We start from the raw sequence: 12,345 nt of genomic DNA on the forward strand, positions 1-12,345 counted from the left end.
AAAGCCAAAGTGCTCTGCAAAGTGACTTCAGCTGAGCAGCAGAGATAGATGAATACTTAAAATGTTAGTGCTGATGGTGCAGAGGTCTTATCTGAGGTCAGAGAGGAGGCTAACAAAGAGCAGGCATGGGACCCCTGCGTTGGGACTTGTAGAGCTGTGGTTTAACCACCAGGCAAGAAAGAGCTTATTAAAATTTAGCACTTAGTGTTCAGAAGAGGCTGTGCTCCTCAGCAAAATGCCAGCTTCTTGTGAAAACCTTTGAATAGGTTGCGTGGCTGCTGCAAAAGGTTATTTAAGAGACACTGTCTGCGTGCACCTTAGAACTTCTGAGGAGTTACTCAGAAGTCAGACTGTTTCTTTTTACTTTGTCTGCAAAACTCAGATTTCAGGTGCAGATTACACACTGTCTGCCTCATGGCAGGAAAGCAAAGGGCCCAGGCTTACCTCTCCGTCATTGGAAAAGTTCAAAGAAATGAGATTGAAGCTGTTCTGCTAACCCAAGTCCTTAGCCAGAAGACCTATTAGAATTTTAAATCAGTAATAAATTAAAACAGTTCCTGCAATATGGATTCTCATTTGATTTGGGGTACAGGAGCTGAAGCATGGACACCATCCCTCCATTCCAGTCTGTATGACACATGCTCATCCTGTACTACCTTCTTGAGTAAATAAAGACTGCTATTTCCTCACTTGAGAACTGATTTTAGCACCTGATAGGACTGGCGAAGCCCCATAATCATTTTGTCACAGCGAAAACAAACAACTGCAGCCTCTCCTCATGTCATGCTCATTTGAAGGTTAAATTTGACCAGCAGCCTGTTTCCATTACCCACAGGTTCTTGCTGAAAATTGGCAGTTTCCTCTGTATTAGGCATGGGCTCGGATGACAAAACCTGGCTCTAGGTTATGGGAAAAGAAAGTTTGGAGGCGTTCACATCTCAGATTTCCCACAGTTCCACATATATTATCTAATTTCTTTTTAATTGAATGATATTTTCCAAGCGAGATGGCTTTATAAAAGCCATGAATGAGCCTCATCTAGATAACTTGTGGAACTGGTTCTGCAAATTGCTGCAGGTTTACATGCTGCTCAGTGCCCTTGCTGACCTCCATCCCATATCCCCTCCTCCTCCCCTGCTTCTGCAGTTTGAATTTTGGTCCACAGCTTTTGGCCACCCCTGTCACTGCAGTATGAACTCTTCATGCCATTGGATCCACGCTCTGGGCCTACGCTGATCAACCATGGCCATCTCTTCCTCTTCAGCAATCTACTTTTATACAGCAGAGATGTGATTCGGGACATTTTATGCTGCCATAAAGGTGCAGATTATTTTTTTTACCAGATGTCCTTTCTAGAAGGGCAAATCCTCTGAGCAAGCATGTCCCAGCATATGGGATGCACGTATGGATGTGCCAGAGCTACGTTGGACCCTGCCTAAAACCAGAGTGGCTTTTGCTCTGGATGGGGCAAAGCTTGTTTGAACGTGGCTCAGGTGTGCTAAGAAGATGATTTAGGCCCAGCTGCAGCTTCCCATGTCCCTCCATGCTCCCACTGTGCTCCCCAGCCCTCTCTCACCCAAAGGGCGTAGGGCAATGGTAACAGATGGAAAAGAGTTTGTCTCCAGGCCACCTGGGAATAGGGTCACTTAGCTATGGGAAAAACATGTGGCCAAGAGGGCTTGCCTTGACATTAGTACACACATTCTGCTCGTTATAAACCATCTTTTTATATAACTTGACATAATGACCTCTGCAAAATTATTGCTGCTTTGAAGCTATGGATAGGACACTGTTTTTTTTCTGATTAAACCCGATTCACCTATCATTGCAGTTGGACTTCTATTCCTGTAAATACGTTGCTGTCAACATTAAAATACACGTTTCACAGTAATTCTGGGGTCAAGAGAACACCGTGCCAAATACCACATGCTCATTTCAGCGTAAGATTTATTTTTTGCTCGTGAACAAAAAGGCAGCGTGCTTGCACTAAATCACTACTCCAAGAGGGAATTAAAGCAAGCATTTCTGCCAACATTTTAGCAGATAACAGGTGGCTGAGTATGTAAGTCTAAACTGTTCCTAATAAAACCTCTCTTTGGTTATTTGTGTAATTACAACACCGGTGTAGTTCAGGAAATGTAAAACATTTGGGGATGCCTTCTAGCAGATAACTCCTATAGGCAGAACGCTCTCCAGTTCACATGCAGGATTGCCCAGAAAGGTGAGGATGCCCCACGCCTGGAGGTGTCCAAGGCCACGGATGGGCCCTGTGCACCCTGCTGGGGGCAGCCAGCCCAGCGCAGGACTTGGATGATCTCTTAGGTACTTTCCAACCTAAGCTGTCCTATGATTCTTCATACTCATAACCCAAGGTTAAAGAAGAACTAAGGCTGCTTTGGGTGCTGTGATGCTGAGCAGCCACATCTCTTCTCCAGCCAGGCTGGGCTCCTTTTGGCCTGAGAACAGAGGTGAAACAAGAGGTGCCTCTTCCCTGCACAGCTGCACTTCATTCTGGTTATGATTTCATCTGTATTTGTAGAAATCTAGACATTTCCAGAAATATCCTATGTGTCATCTCTTCATTCCTTTTCAACCTTCTCAAATTGTTTGTTCAAACTAGCAAAACATGATGTCACAGCTAAGACAGCTTTCATCAGATGCGATTTTGCCCTTCTGTTTTGTTAGGTGAGCTAAGCTGGACTGTGTTTGATGAGCACCAGCTCAGTAACAGTCCTGTAAAGGGCAGCATGCAGTGTGGGAACTTGCAGAGAACATGATGTAGCTGCGAGGAGAATGCAGACAGATGTGGGAGACACTGCTCTGTTTGTAAACAAACAGCTGAGCAGTCTAGTGGAAAATAGCAGTGTCACGGCCTCTGTCCAAGGAAGCAAAACAGCAGAGCAGCAGCACTCAGCTCCCTGCTTTTGGCTGTGCCAGGCTGGGTTTGCCAAGCTGTGAGCTACACAATCACCATAGGTACCAATAACAGATTTTGTTTCACCATTGCCATCGGAAAGAGGTCAACTTAGTCTGCTTTCTCCCTATAATCTCCCCTGATGTTATGTCTATTCCATAATTCCCTTTTTTTAAAACTCCTCTAACATTCATTCCCATTCTCTTCTTTGCTCCTCTATCCTCTTATTCTCATTTACTTGTCTTCTGCCAGCCAACCTCTTTGGCTCCCCACATTTCTGTGCCTTAAAACAGTCTTTAGCACACTGTTGCCATTTGCACAGACATTTGTCCAACCAAAGTTGAGCTTTCTACGCCACTCCTCACTCACTGAGCCACATTTCCTAGCTGTGAGCAGGCCACAGCCTACTGCAAACATAAGAAAATATATATAGACACATACATACTTACACATACATATATATATATACTTATATACATATATATATATACTTACACACACATATATATATATATACTTACACATACATATATACCTACACACACACATACACATGTATATATATATGTGTTTATACATCTACGTATCTATGTATAAACTTGCTTTCCTTGGGGCTGAATTAATTTATTAGCCACAATAACTCAATTGCTCACATCTGTCTAGCCATGATTTTTGCTCTGCTGAGGAACAGTCCCACTGTGCACAGCTCCACTTTTGCAAGGGGCAAACTTTCAGTGCCACATGGATTTGCCCTCTTTTTTGCGGCACTGAAAGAAATGAGCATTTATTATATCACGTGTAACAGTTTGATTCTGGATGCCTTGTTTTGTTCTAAGTGATGGAGGTGAGCTTTAGGAGTGAACTATTTTCAGACTTTGCAAGCAGAAATCACTTTGGCACATCTGACCTTCTGCCCACCTGGATTTTTGGCACAGCTTTAACCAAGCCGGTGTGTTTGCCAACACACAGCGGCCCGGGCATCCACGTGTACCTCCTCCACATGCCTAAAGGTGACTGGGAATGGTGTTGCAGCACTTCCAGGTGTTCCCATGGCCTCAACCCCCCCTCGCCAACAATTCATCCCCTCTTCCTTGCTGTGACTCATTGCCATCCACAGAAAAAACCTCAGAGCAGCTCTGAATCACCATTCAGCACCTCCTGCTGCCCCCGCTTCCAGCCTGCAACACAAACATGGCTGCACACCAAAGGGGAGGTGGGAAGGTGAAGTTTTCTGTAAGCAAGGAGCCTGGCAAGGAGGACGTGCTTGAGCACTACTTGCCCCGGCGTGCCCGTGCGTGCTGCAATGCTGGGGCTGCATGGGAAGCCGCTGCCTTGAAACCTCCAATGCTAAGGATGCGCGACCCCAAATCACTCCTTTAGGGAGAAAAATACCACCACGTTGCTTCTTTGGGCTAGAAACCAGCCATGGAAGGGGGACTCTAATGAGCGCCTACAGGGGTTTTATGGGAGCCATAGGCACCACGTGCTATGCTCTTCTCTCAAGTTCAGCCCTTGCTGCTAAAAAAAAGCCTTTGGGGAATTTGGAGGGTATTTTTGTGTTTACTTAGCTTGCGGGAGTTTAATGTTTAATCATTGCGGGGGTGTTGGTTAGTCATATAATCGTTAGCCATCATTATTTTCTGCCTTTCTTTCCCTTTGTCCTTTGTTCTTCCTTATCTCAGCTCTTTCATTTTGTGGAATTGGCTTCCTATCACAGCCTTGATTTCTCAGTAAGTGGGCAGTTCTACAGTGCTGAGGCTCTCAATTCCAGCAGCTCGGGGGCAGCTGGTGCCCGTCTTCCCCCTGGGCAGGAGCCGGCACTCTGGGGTTCCCCAGAAGCTACCAGCACCACACTTAGTTTCTTTAAACAAAACTGAGAATTGCTTTTAACAAAACCTTAACTAACCTCTATTAAAATGGGAGATGTGCATCTTCATTGCCATCAAATATTTATCTTTTTTTCCCAGCATCATCCTATCTTGCTCCCTTCTAACCTTAATTCATCCCAGCGTGCAGTTGTTCCTCACACATTATTTAACATCTGAGGATGTATTTTCATTGTACTGAAGTCGTGCACATGGCCCACGCCATTACAGTTGCTTTCGGACGTTTCTAAGAGTGCGATGAGCCTACCAAATAATTCAAAGAACTAAATCACTCCTGTTATCTTTTCCCTGGGACAGAGTAGGACTGACAGAACCAGCCACATTTTCATTATTAATATCAGAATTGCACGCAGTCGGAAAGCAAAAAGGACTGAAGAATTTCATAGCCCAACTGCCTACAGAATAACAATAATAAAATCCCAGAGCGTTACAGTATAGCCCAATGTACCTTTTGGAAATGCTGCCATCCCAGATAGCAGGGGAAACAAAAATCCAGCCAAATTACCATGGAAATATACACTATGCCTCCAAAACGCAAAGCTACCTGGCTGACTCAGAGAACTTCTTGCTGGAGATGAGCATGGTATGGAGATGAGCCCAATGGCAAACAGCTGTCAACATCTGTCACCTCTGTGATGACAGACTGCATGGAAAGCAGACGCCAGCACCACCATCAGCTTGGTGAGCTGGAGGTGACCCAGCAATCCTTTTCTTACACAACCCATCAAAGCTACTCCTACAACCAGTGGAGCTGGTTTTAGCAAGAGTGGAAGATCTGTGGAGGGAAAAGAAATGCTCAGAAGTCAGACAATCTAGAGCAGCATCTGGAATGGTGCTGCGTGTATTTTCACTTAAGTGACTCTCAATGCAGTGTTCAACAAGGGTGTATTTGTTGATGGGACCGAGGCTTAGGAAAATGGCATTGGAGAGAAATCATCTCTTTGAGCATCCTGTGGTGCCGAGCAGGATAAGCCCCAACTGCCTCATGCTTCAAAGTGGGCACTGCTGTGCCTACCAGGAACAGGGCAGCCATCTGAGTGCCAAACCCATCCCCACCTCCCACGAGCTGGATCCCAGCCTGAACCTTGGTAACAGTTACATGGTCAGGGCTCCTCTGCTCAGAAACCAACACGAGACATTACAAAAGGATTTTATCTGAAGATGTAAAACAGCACCCAACAACAACAACTCAGGAAGGAGGCATCAAGAGCTAAAATGCTGGAATTTGGGAAAGTCTCCAAAACCTCAGAATTTCGTATATACTTGATATGGTAAATGTAGCAGCAAATTTAAATCTCATTATCTGCTGCTGCTAAGACACGAGAATGTAACTGAAGGTTTTGGGCAATTCCAGCATCTATCATCAGTACTCAGGCGTAGGCCTGATTTCTCTAGGACTTTGAAGTAATTTAATACTGTGGATTTTATAAAGTATACTTATCCTTTAATAAATCCGTAATAACTGCTTTCTTCATTGCATATTATGAATTTCCAAGTTACACTGTCAGCTGTTAAGCAGAGTCTCCCACTCTTTAGTGCTCGTGCATTTTTTAATGGCCACCAATATCAACTATTTTCCAGCCCTACAAATTCCTCCTCTCACAGAATCACAGAATCATTAAGGTTGGAAAAGTCCTCCAGGATCACCAAGCCCACCGTGCCCAGTGCCCCCATCCCTCAGTGCCACATCCTCACAGCTCTGGAGCACCTCCAGGGACAGTGACCCAACCTCTGCCCTGGGCAGCCTGTGCCAATACCTCACCACTCTTTCTGAGAAGAGATTTTTCTTAACATCCAACCTGTCTATACAGAAAGCAAGAAAGCTTCCAGCAAGAAAGTGTCACAGAGATGAGGCTCTTATGGGCTCCACAGAACCACAGACTGGTTGAGGTGGGCAGGGACCAGAGGGACTTCCCCACTCCAGCTCCACTCAGAGCAAGGTGTCCAGGGCCGTATCCAGGTGGATTTGGAGATTTCCAAGGAGAAGAACCCACAGCCTCTCTGGATAGCTGTGTCAGGAGCCCTTACATTATAGGATCTGCAGAGAAACCACACTAAGGTAGTAGGTACCAGCAATGGGACTGCAGCTGCCTTGCTCTGCTGCTTCCCACAGACAGATGGAAACACCCAGAGTGCCATCATCGAGGGATTCCCCAGCATGAGAAACAGCAGCCACAGCTGAGCAAGAGGGGTGTGCTAAGGGCAGGGCATTGCAAATGCCTTCAGGGTCTTGTTGTAATAAACTGAAAGCTTTCAAACTTCTACCCAGCAGGCCGTGACTGTCACTATCTCTGGGCACAGGAACAAAGGGAGGCACTGAACAGTTCTGAGCTGAGTAAGTGATGGCAACAGCAATGCAAGCTGAGAGCCCTCCTGGCGGTTTGCATAGATTTCAGTGCGGAATACGCCCTTTTCTGAAGATTAAGCTTTCATCTTTTCATCTTTGGGAAAAAAGGGATAGTCTGCAACCGAATAAAACACTTCAAACTTTTTATTGTAGACACTTACTTTAAAGAAAATTCACTTTTTTACCAAAATGGCCCTGAACTAAAATAGAAGAAGGGCTTCTTGGTTTTCAATAATAAGAATTCAAAAAAGAAGGAAGAAAATTAGAACAGCATAGTCTCATAGAAACTGAACTATCATCACATCAATTTTAGTACAAAGCTATGGACATACAAAGGAGTGAAATAATTGCAAAATAAGCATATGAAGCTTCCAGTGCTAATAAGACCACAGTGCTTTGAATGTGACTTTCAGGAAATGGAGCTCTCCACTCAGAAGGCTGAGAACTCACTGCATTGCTGTGTGCCAGTTCTCCTACTGTGGTTATAGCAGCACCAAGTTCCAGCACCATCGAGTGACTGGATGAATAAATCCAAACTCTATGTGAGATATAATTTCCAAGCTCTGTCTATGTAATTTTATCAGAAGAGGTGAAATTTTAGTTCTCACATTAGAGGCTTTAAAATGCCTATTATCTATGCTTTGAAGGAGCCTCTGAATTAAAGCCTATGCTTATATGTGCAGGGATTTGAATGCTTTCTGCTCCTTCTCCGGCTTCAGGAGGGAAGAGCTTTGTCTGCGCTCCCCTCAAGGCGCTAATCACACACAGTCTTGCTGCAAGGCAAGGATTATGGCAAATCCTGTGCTTCACAGCTTTAGCTAATTGCCGGCGGCAATCAAGAGGGCATTTTCCTTTCACCATCTGTTAGCTAGCAAGGGACTGGGGACCTTGGTTGTTATGTTCTCCAGTTTCAGAAGCTACCGTGACTGGAGATGAGCAGCAGTGTGCTCCGAGGTGGAGAAGCACCTTGTTTGTTGGATGGCCTTGCTCACATGTTTGAAGTCACAGCTGTGAGTAAACCCCAAATGCAAAGGGTGGATTTTGCCCAGGTCATACTGACAAGAACCTCAGAGAACTCTACAAGGCTCTCTACATTATGGCAAATAACGTAATTACCGAATCAATCCCATGCCACTGCAGAAAACTCAGAATTCCTCCTTTATAGTAACATTTAACAGCAGGAAAGCTTCACTGGGTTGCCAATATGCAGGTGGTTGGGTGGAAGGTGAAGGTGTCAGCGGCGTGACAGCTTCCTGGTCATAACCTCTAAAAAGAGGAGTCCCATTGATTCCAGTAACACCCCTCTTAAAATAGTGCACAGGAGACCCACTGCCTGCGGATGGAATTTGCAATATTGAAACCACAGAAAAGGAATATAGTGAGAGCATTTTGCTGCACACTTAGCAATTCGCTGGCCAGGCTTTTTCCTGTTTTCCACTGTAACATAACTGTTAGTTTTAACAAAAACGTTTTGTCTAAGGCAGAATAATTTCTTCATAGCAATGAAGTGAGGTTCTGTTCACAGCTCTTTATTTCCATGCGTATATAAAGTTGCTGAACTTCCTCTGCTGGATAAAATTATCCATCATGAAAACACAATTAGGAAAGTTGAGAACTGTGATATTTTGGAATCACTGGATATTTCTGCTTCTTCACCGGAACGCAATGTCCACTTCTACGTAGAGGATATACATGTGTTATTTATACTTGTATATATGCATCTATATCTTGTATATATGCCTATTATTCTTTCTGATTTTACTGTTATAGATCCATTTTCCACTGGGAGTTTCCTGCCTTACGAAAAAATACTTCAAAGAATAGCACCATGCATTGCAATTGAGTACATGAACAACAATATAGTAAAATTATTACATGGGGAACTTGTGTAAATTAAATTTTAAAAGTACAAAATTAATTAAATAAAATAGTTCCTTAATTTTTTAAACGCAAGTACTATAAAGAACAGTGGGCCCCCTAAACATTACTTTACTGTTTTGAGAGCAGGTTCTTTTTTATTTAACTTAAGAACTTATAGAGCTCTCCAATGGCAATGGCATGGGTTGGGTGAACATGGAGTTTTAATGGCTCTGCCTGGTACCAGCAGGAAGGAACATGCATGAGGATTCTCTCATTCTCTCTGCCTCTGATCTCATTTATAAGTCATGCTCAACCTGACTTGAACTGAATGGCACAGCACTGCAGGATCAGAATGAGATGTTCCAGCAAACCTTCAGTGAAAGCTGTAATTCCTTTTGTCTTGTAAAAACTGCCCTGAAGTAAAAGTGGAAAGGAGTATTTAGCTCAGCTTTACTATTTTGATGACTGTGAGAACACACATGCCTGAACTGAATGAGATTTCTTCATCCAAGTGCAGTGTTTGAATCTATTTGCTATGCACTAGATAACAGCTCTTGTTTTAAGGCTCTTCAAAGTGAGCCTTTGCCAAAGAGCAGAGGTGACAGAGATAACATGCCTTCTGAGTCAAGACTAAAAGCCCACAAGTCAGGTGTAGTCACATGATAATGGTGGGCTGCCATAAGGAAATGTAATTATTTAAAAGAGAAAAAAACAACAAGCAGAAGCCCTTTACCTGCTGTTTCCTGGCAAATCTCCTTCCAAGAGAAAGGATGAAGACGGGGTTCCAGAAAATAATGCTCCACTCAGAAAGACAGGAACAGAGCACGGCAATGCTACATTTGGAATAAAGTAACCAGTGAAAATGGCGAGGGTAGGAAACAACAGGACTTTTAGTTATTTTTCTATCATTCCTTGTTCTTAGGTGCATAATTCCATATGTCACCAAACAAACAATTTATTATTTTGAGTAATGGTATTTTGAGTAACTGGAATTCCAACAGGAATCTATCTCCGAAATGTCTTACATTACAATGATGAGAAACATAAGCAACTTCTGAGTAAGAGATGAGTTCAAAAGGGTCACTTTTTTTTTTCACAGGCCTGAAGACTGTTATAAGAATACCTGCCAGATTTGAAAAGTATGAATAGAGACAATTGGAGAGGGAATAAAAGCCTGCTTTACAATTCTGCTGGATTATACCAGGCTCTGAGCCAACTTCTAAATGGAAGTCAATGGCATTGCATAGGTGGTAAGCCAGTGCTGACTTCATTCTTGACAATTTCAAGAAATTGCAGGGTAGGTAAAAACAGATTCTGTCTTTTGTAATCTTTGCACATGTACTTTGTTGCAGGAGAATGGGAAAATATCTGAGGGGAATATCTAAGGGACCTCATCACTTCATACCTGAAGTTTACCTCGTTGACACTACAATTTCTCTCAGTTGTTACGTTGGCACACTTAATAGAAAAGATTAAGAATACTGAATTGCCTGTGTTGGTAAGTGCAGCAGAGCTTTAACTTGCCTATGTAGCAGCAATGTCCTGTATGATATTATAACACTGAAGCCATCAGCAACCTTCTACCAAAAGGAGGTTTTCCCTGTAAGAGAGGAATTCAAGGTGACTACATCCAGGTTTTAACACATATGAGATGGAGACACTCTGGATATGGAGGGATGGGTGTAAGTGGCAATTGTCTTTTCCATCTCACACTGATCAGTGGATGAGCTCTTCATCTCTTGCTTCTCCACTTGCATATTCCAAAAGTTCTGTGAGCTGTGTCACTACCAGAGGGCATGTGGCTATTTCTAAAAGTTTGTATCTCAACTTACGGGCAGATATTTCTTTATTTACACAATTTTCTCCTCACCTTACTACTTTCTCCTCACCTTCTGCATGTGTGTTATGATATGGCTTTTGACTGCTCAGGTTTTGGTTATAGAAATAGCATTTCATATCGGTAAATGGCTTTTCCACGTACAGTGCAATGTCAGGCCACAACCTGGAGTCCTGTGGGGAACTGCCACACTTGCAATCATTCTGTCAGCACCAGAAATGACAAATCGGGACCGAAGCAGGGGAAGGACTGCATTGTGCTGGCCACTGTCAATTATCTTACATTAACTGTAGTAAAGTACTGGTATGTGAAAATCATAAAAAAATGTTTGAATGATTGTGAATGGAGTACAGATTGAAAAGCTTTTGGCTTGTGCAGCCACAGAGTATGTGACCTATCAAGGATTTGATAGGAAGAAGTTGCCAAGGGAATTGTAAAGCATTGTTTGTAGCTGACTTCAGCTTTTATTGTTGTACTCTGATTACAGCTTTTCTTTGACTGTAAAAAGTACAGTTGTTAAATGCCAGCTTGAAACAAAGATGCATTTACATGCAAGAACTGAGTTCAAATGAATTCTGTTTTTTGGAGATATCACTGCTTTGAGCTAGGAAAAAAAATAAAAATTCTCCTATTACTATTTTGGAAAGCAACCAAAAATTTTAGAACAAGTTCAGTATGTGCTTAAAATAGGAACATTCCCATTCTAATTGGCTAAATATCGCTACTGGAAATTGTTATGTGCCACTCGGACCATTGTGCCTTACGGCTTCAAAAGGCTTTGAGGCAGCACCTGAACCAAGAGGAAAAGTGCAGCAGAGGAATCTTCATGTGCCCAAACAATGAATTCTTTCCAAGGCAGAGTGCAGTCGGTAGCACAGCTCTCCGTGAGACAGGTTGTGCCACCACCACTGCATTCCACACCGCAATGACTTGCACACTGCCTGCCTCAGTTCCCCAGGGACAAAATGGCTGCAGCGTCATTGCTCACGTTTCATAACCACTGCTGAAAACTCTGTCACATGGCAGCAATCATAGAATCGTTTGAGTTGGAAGGGACTTTTAAAGGTCACCCAGTCCAACTCCCTTGCAATGAACGTGGGCAGCGTGCGGCTCTGCTTAAATGGTGCTGCTGGCATGAGGCACAAGCAGCGCATCACCTTCTGTATTGTCATATTTATTGTGCATAATTATTGTACATAATTGTTGTACATATCCTTACCCTTTTTGACTGTACTGTTTTTTTTTTGTGTGTGTGTGTGTAGGAGACCACCGTGTTTGTTTAATGACACGCCCGGCACCCCGCCTGCCTGCGGCCCACCTCCCCCGCAGGCGGGGACTACAACTCCCGCCAAGCGCTGCCCGCGCACTACATATCCCAGGATGCTGTGCGGCGCATGCGCACAGCAGGGCGGGGACCTCGGCGGCGTCGCCGCGCACAGCGGCGGGGGGGGGGCGGGCGGCTGAGTTTCCTGAGCGGGGCGGGAAGCGGAGGGGAGGGGAA

Source organism: Lagopus leucura, unplaced genomic scaffold, assembly GCF_019238085.1.
Source record: "Lagopus leucura isolate 7727_CA_CO unplaced genomic scaffold, USGS_WTPT01 Super-Scaffold_741, whole genome shotgun sequence".
NCBI classification, from domain to species: Eukaryota; Metazoa; Chordata; class Aves; order Galliformes; family Phasianidae; genus Lagopus; species Lagopus leucura.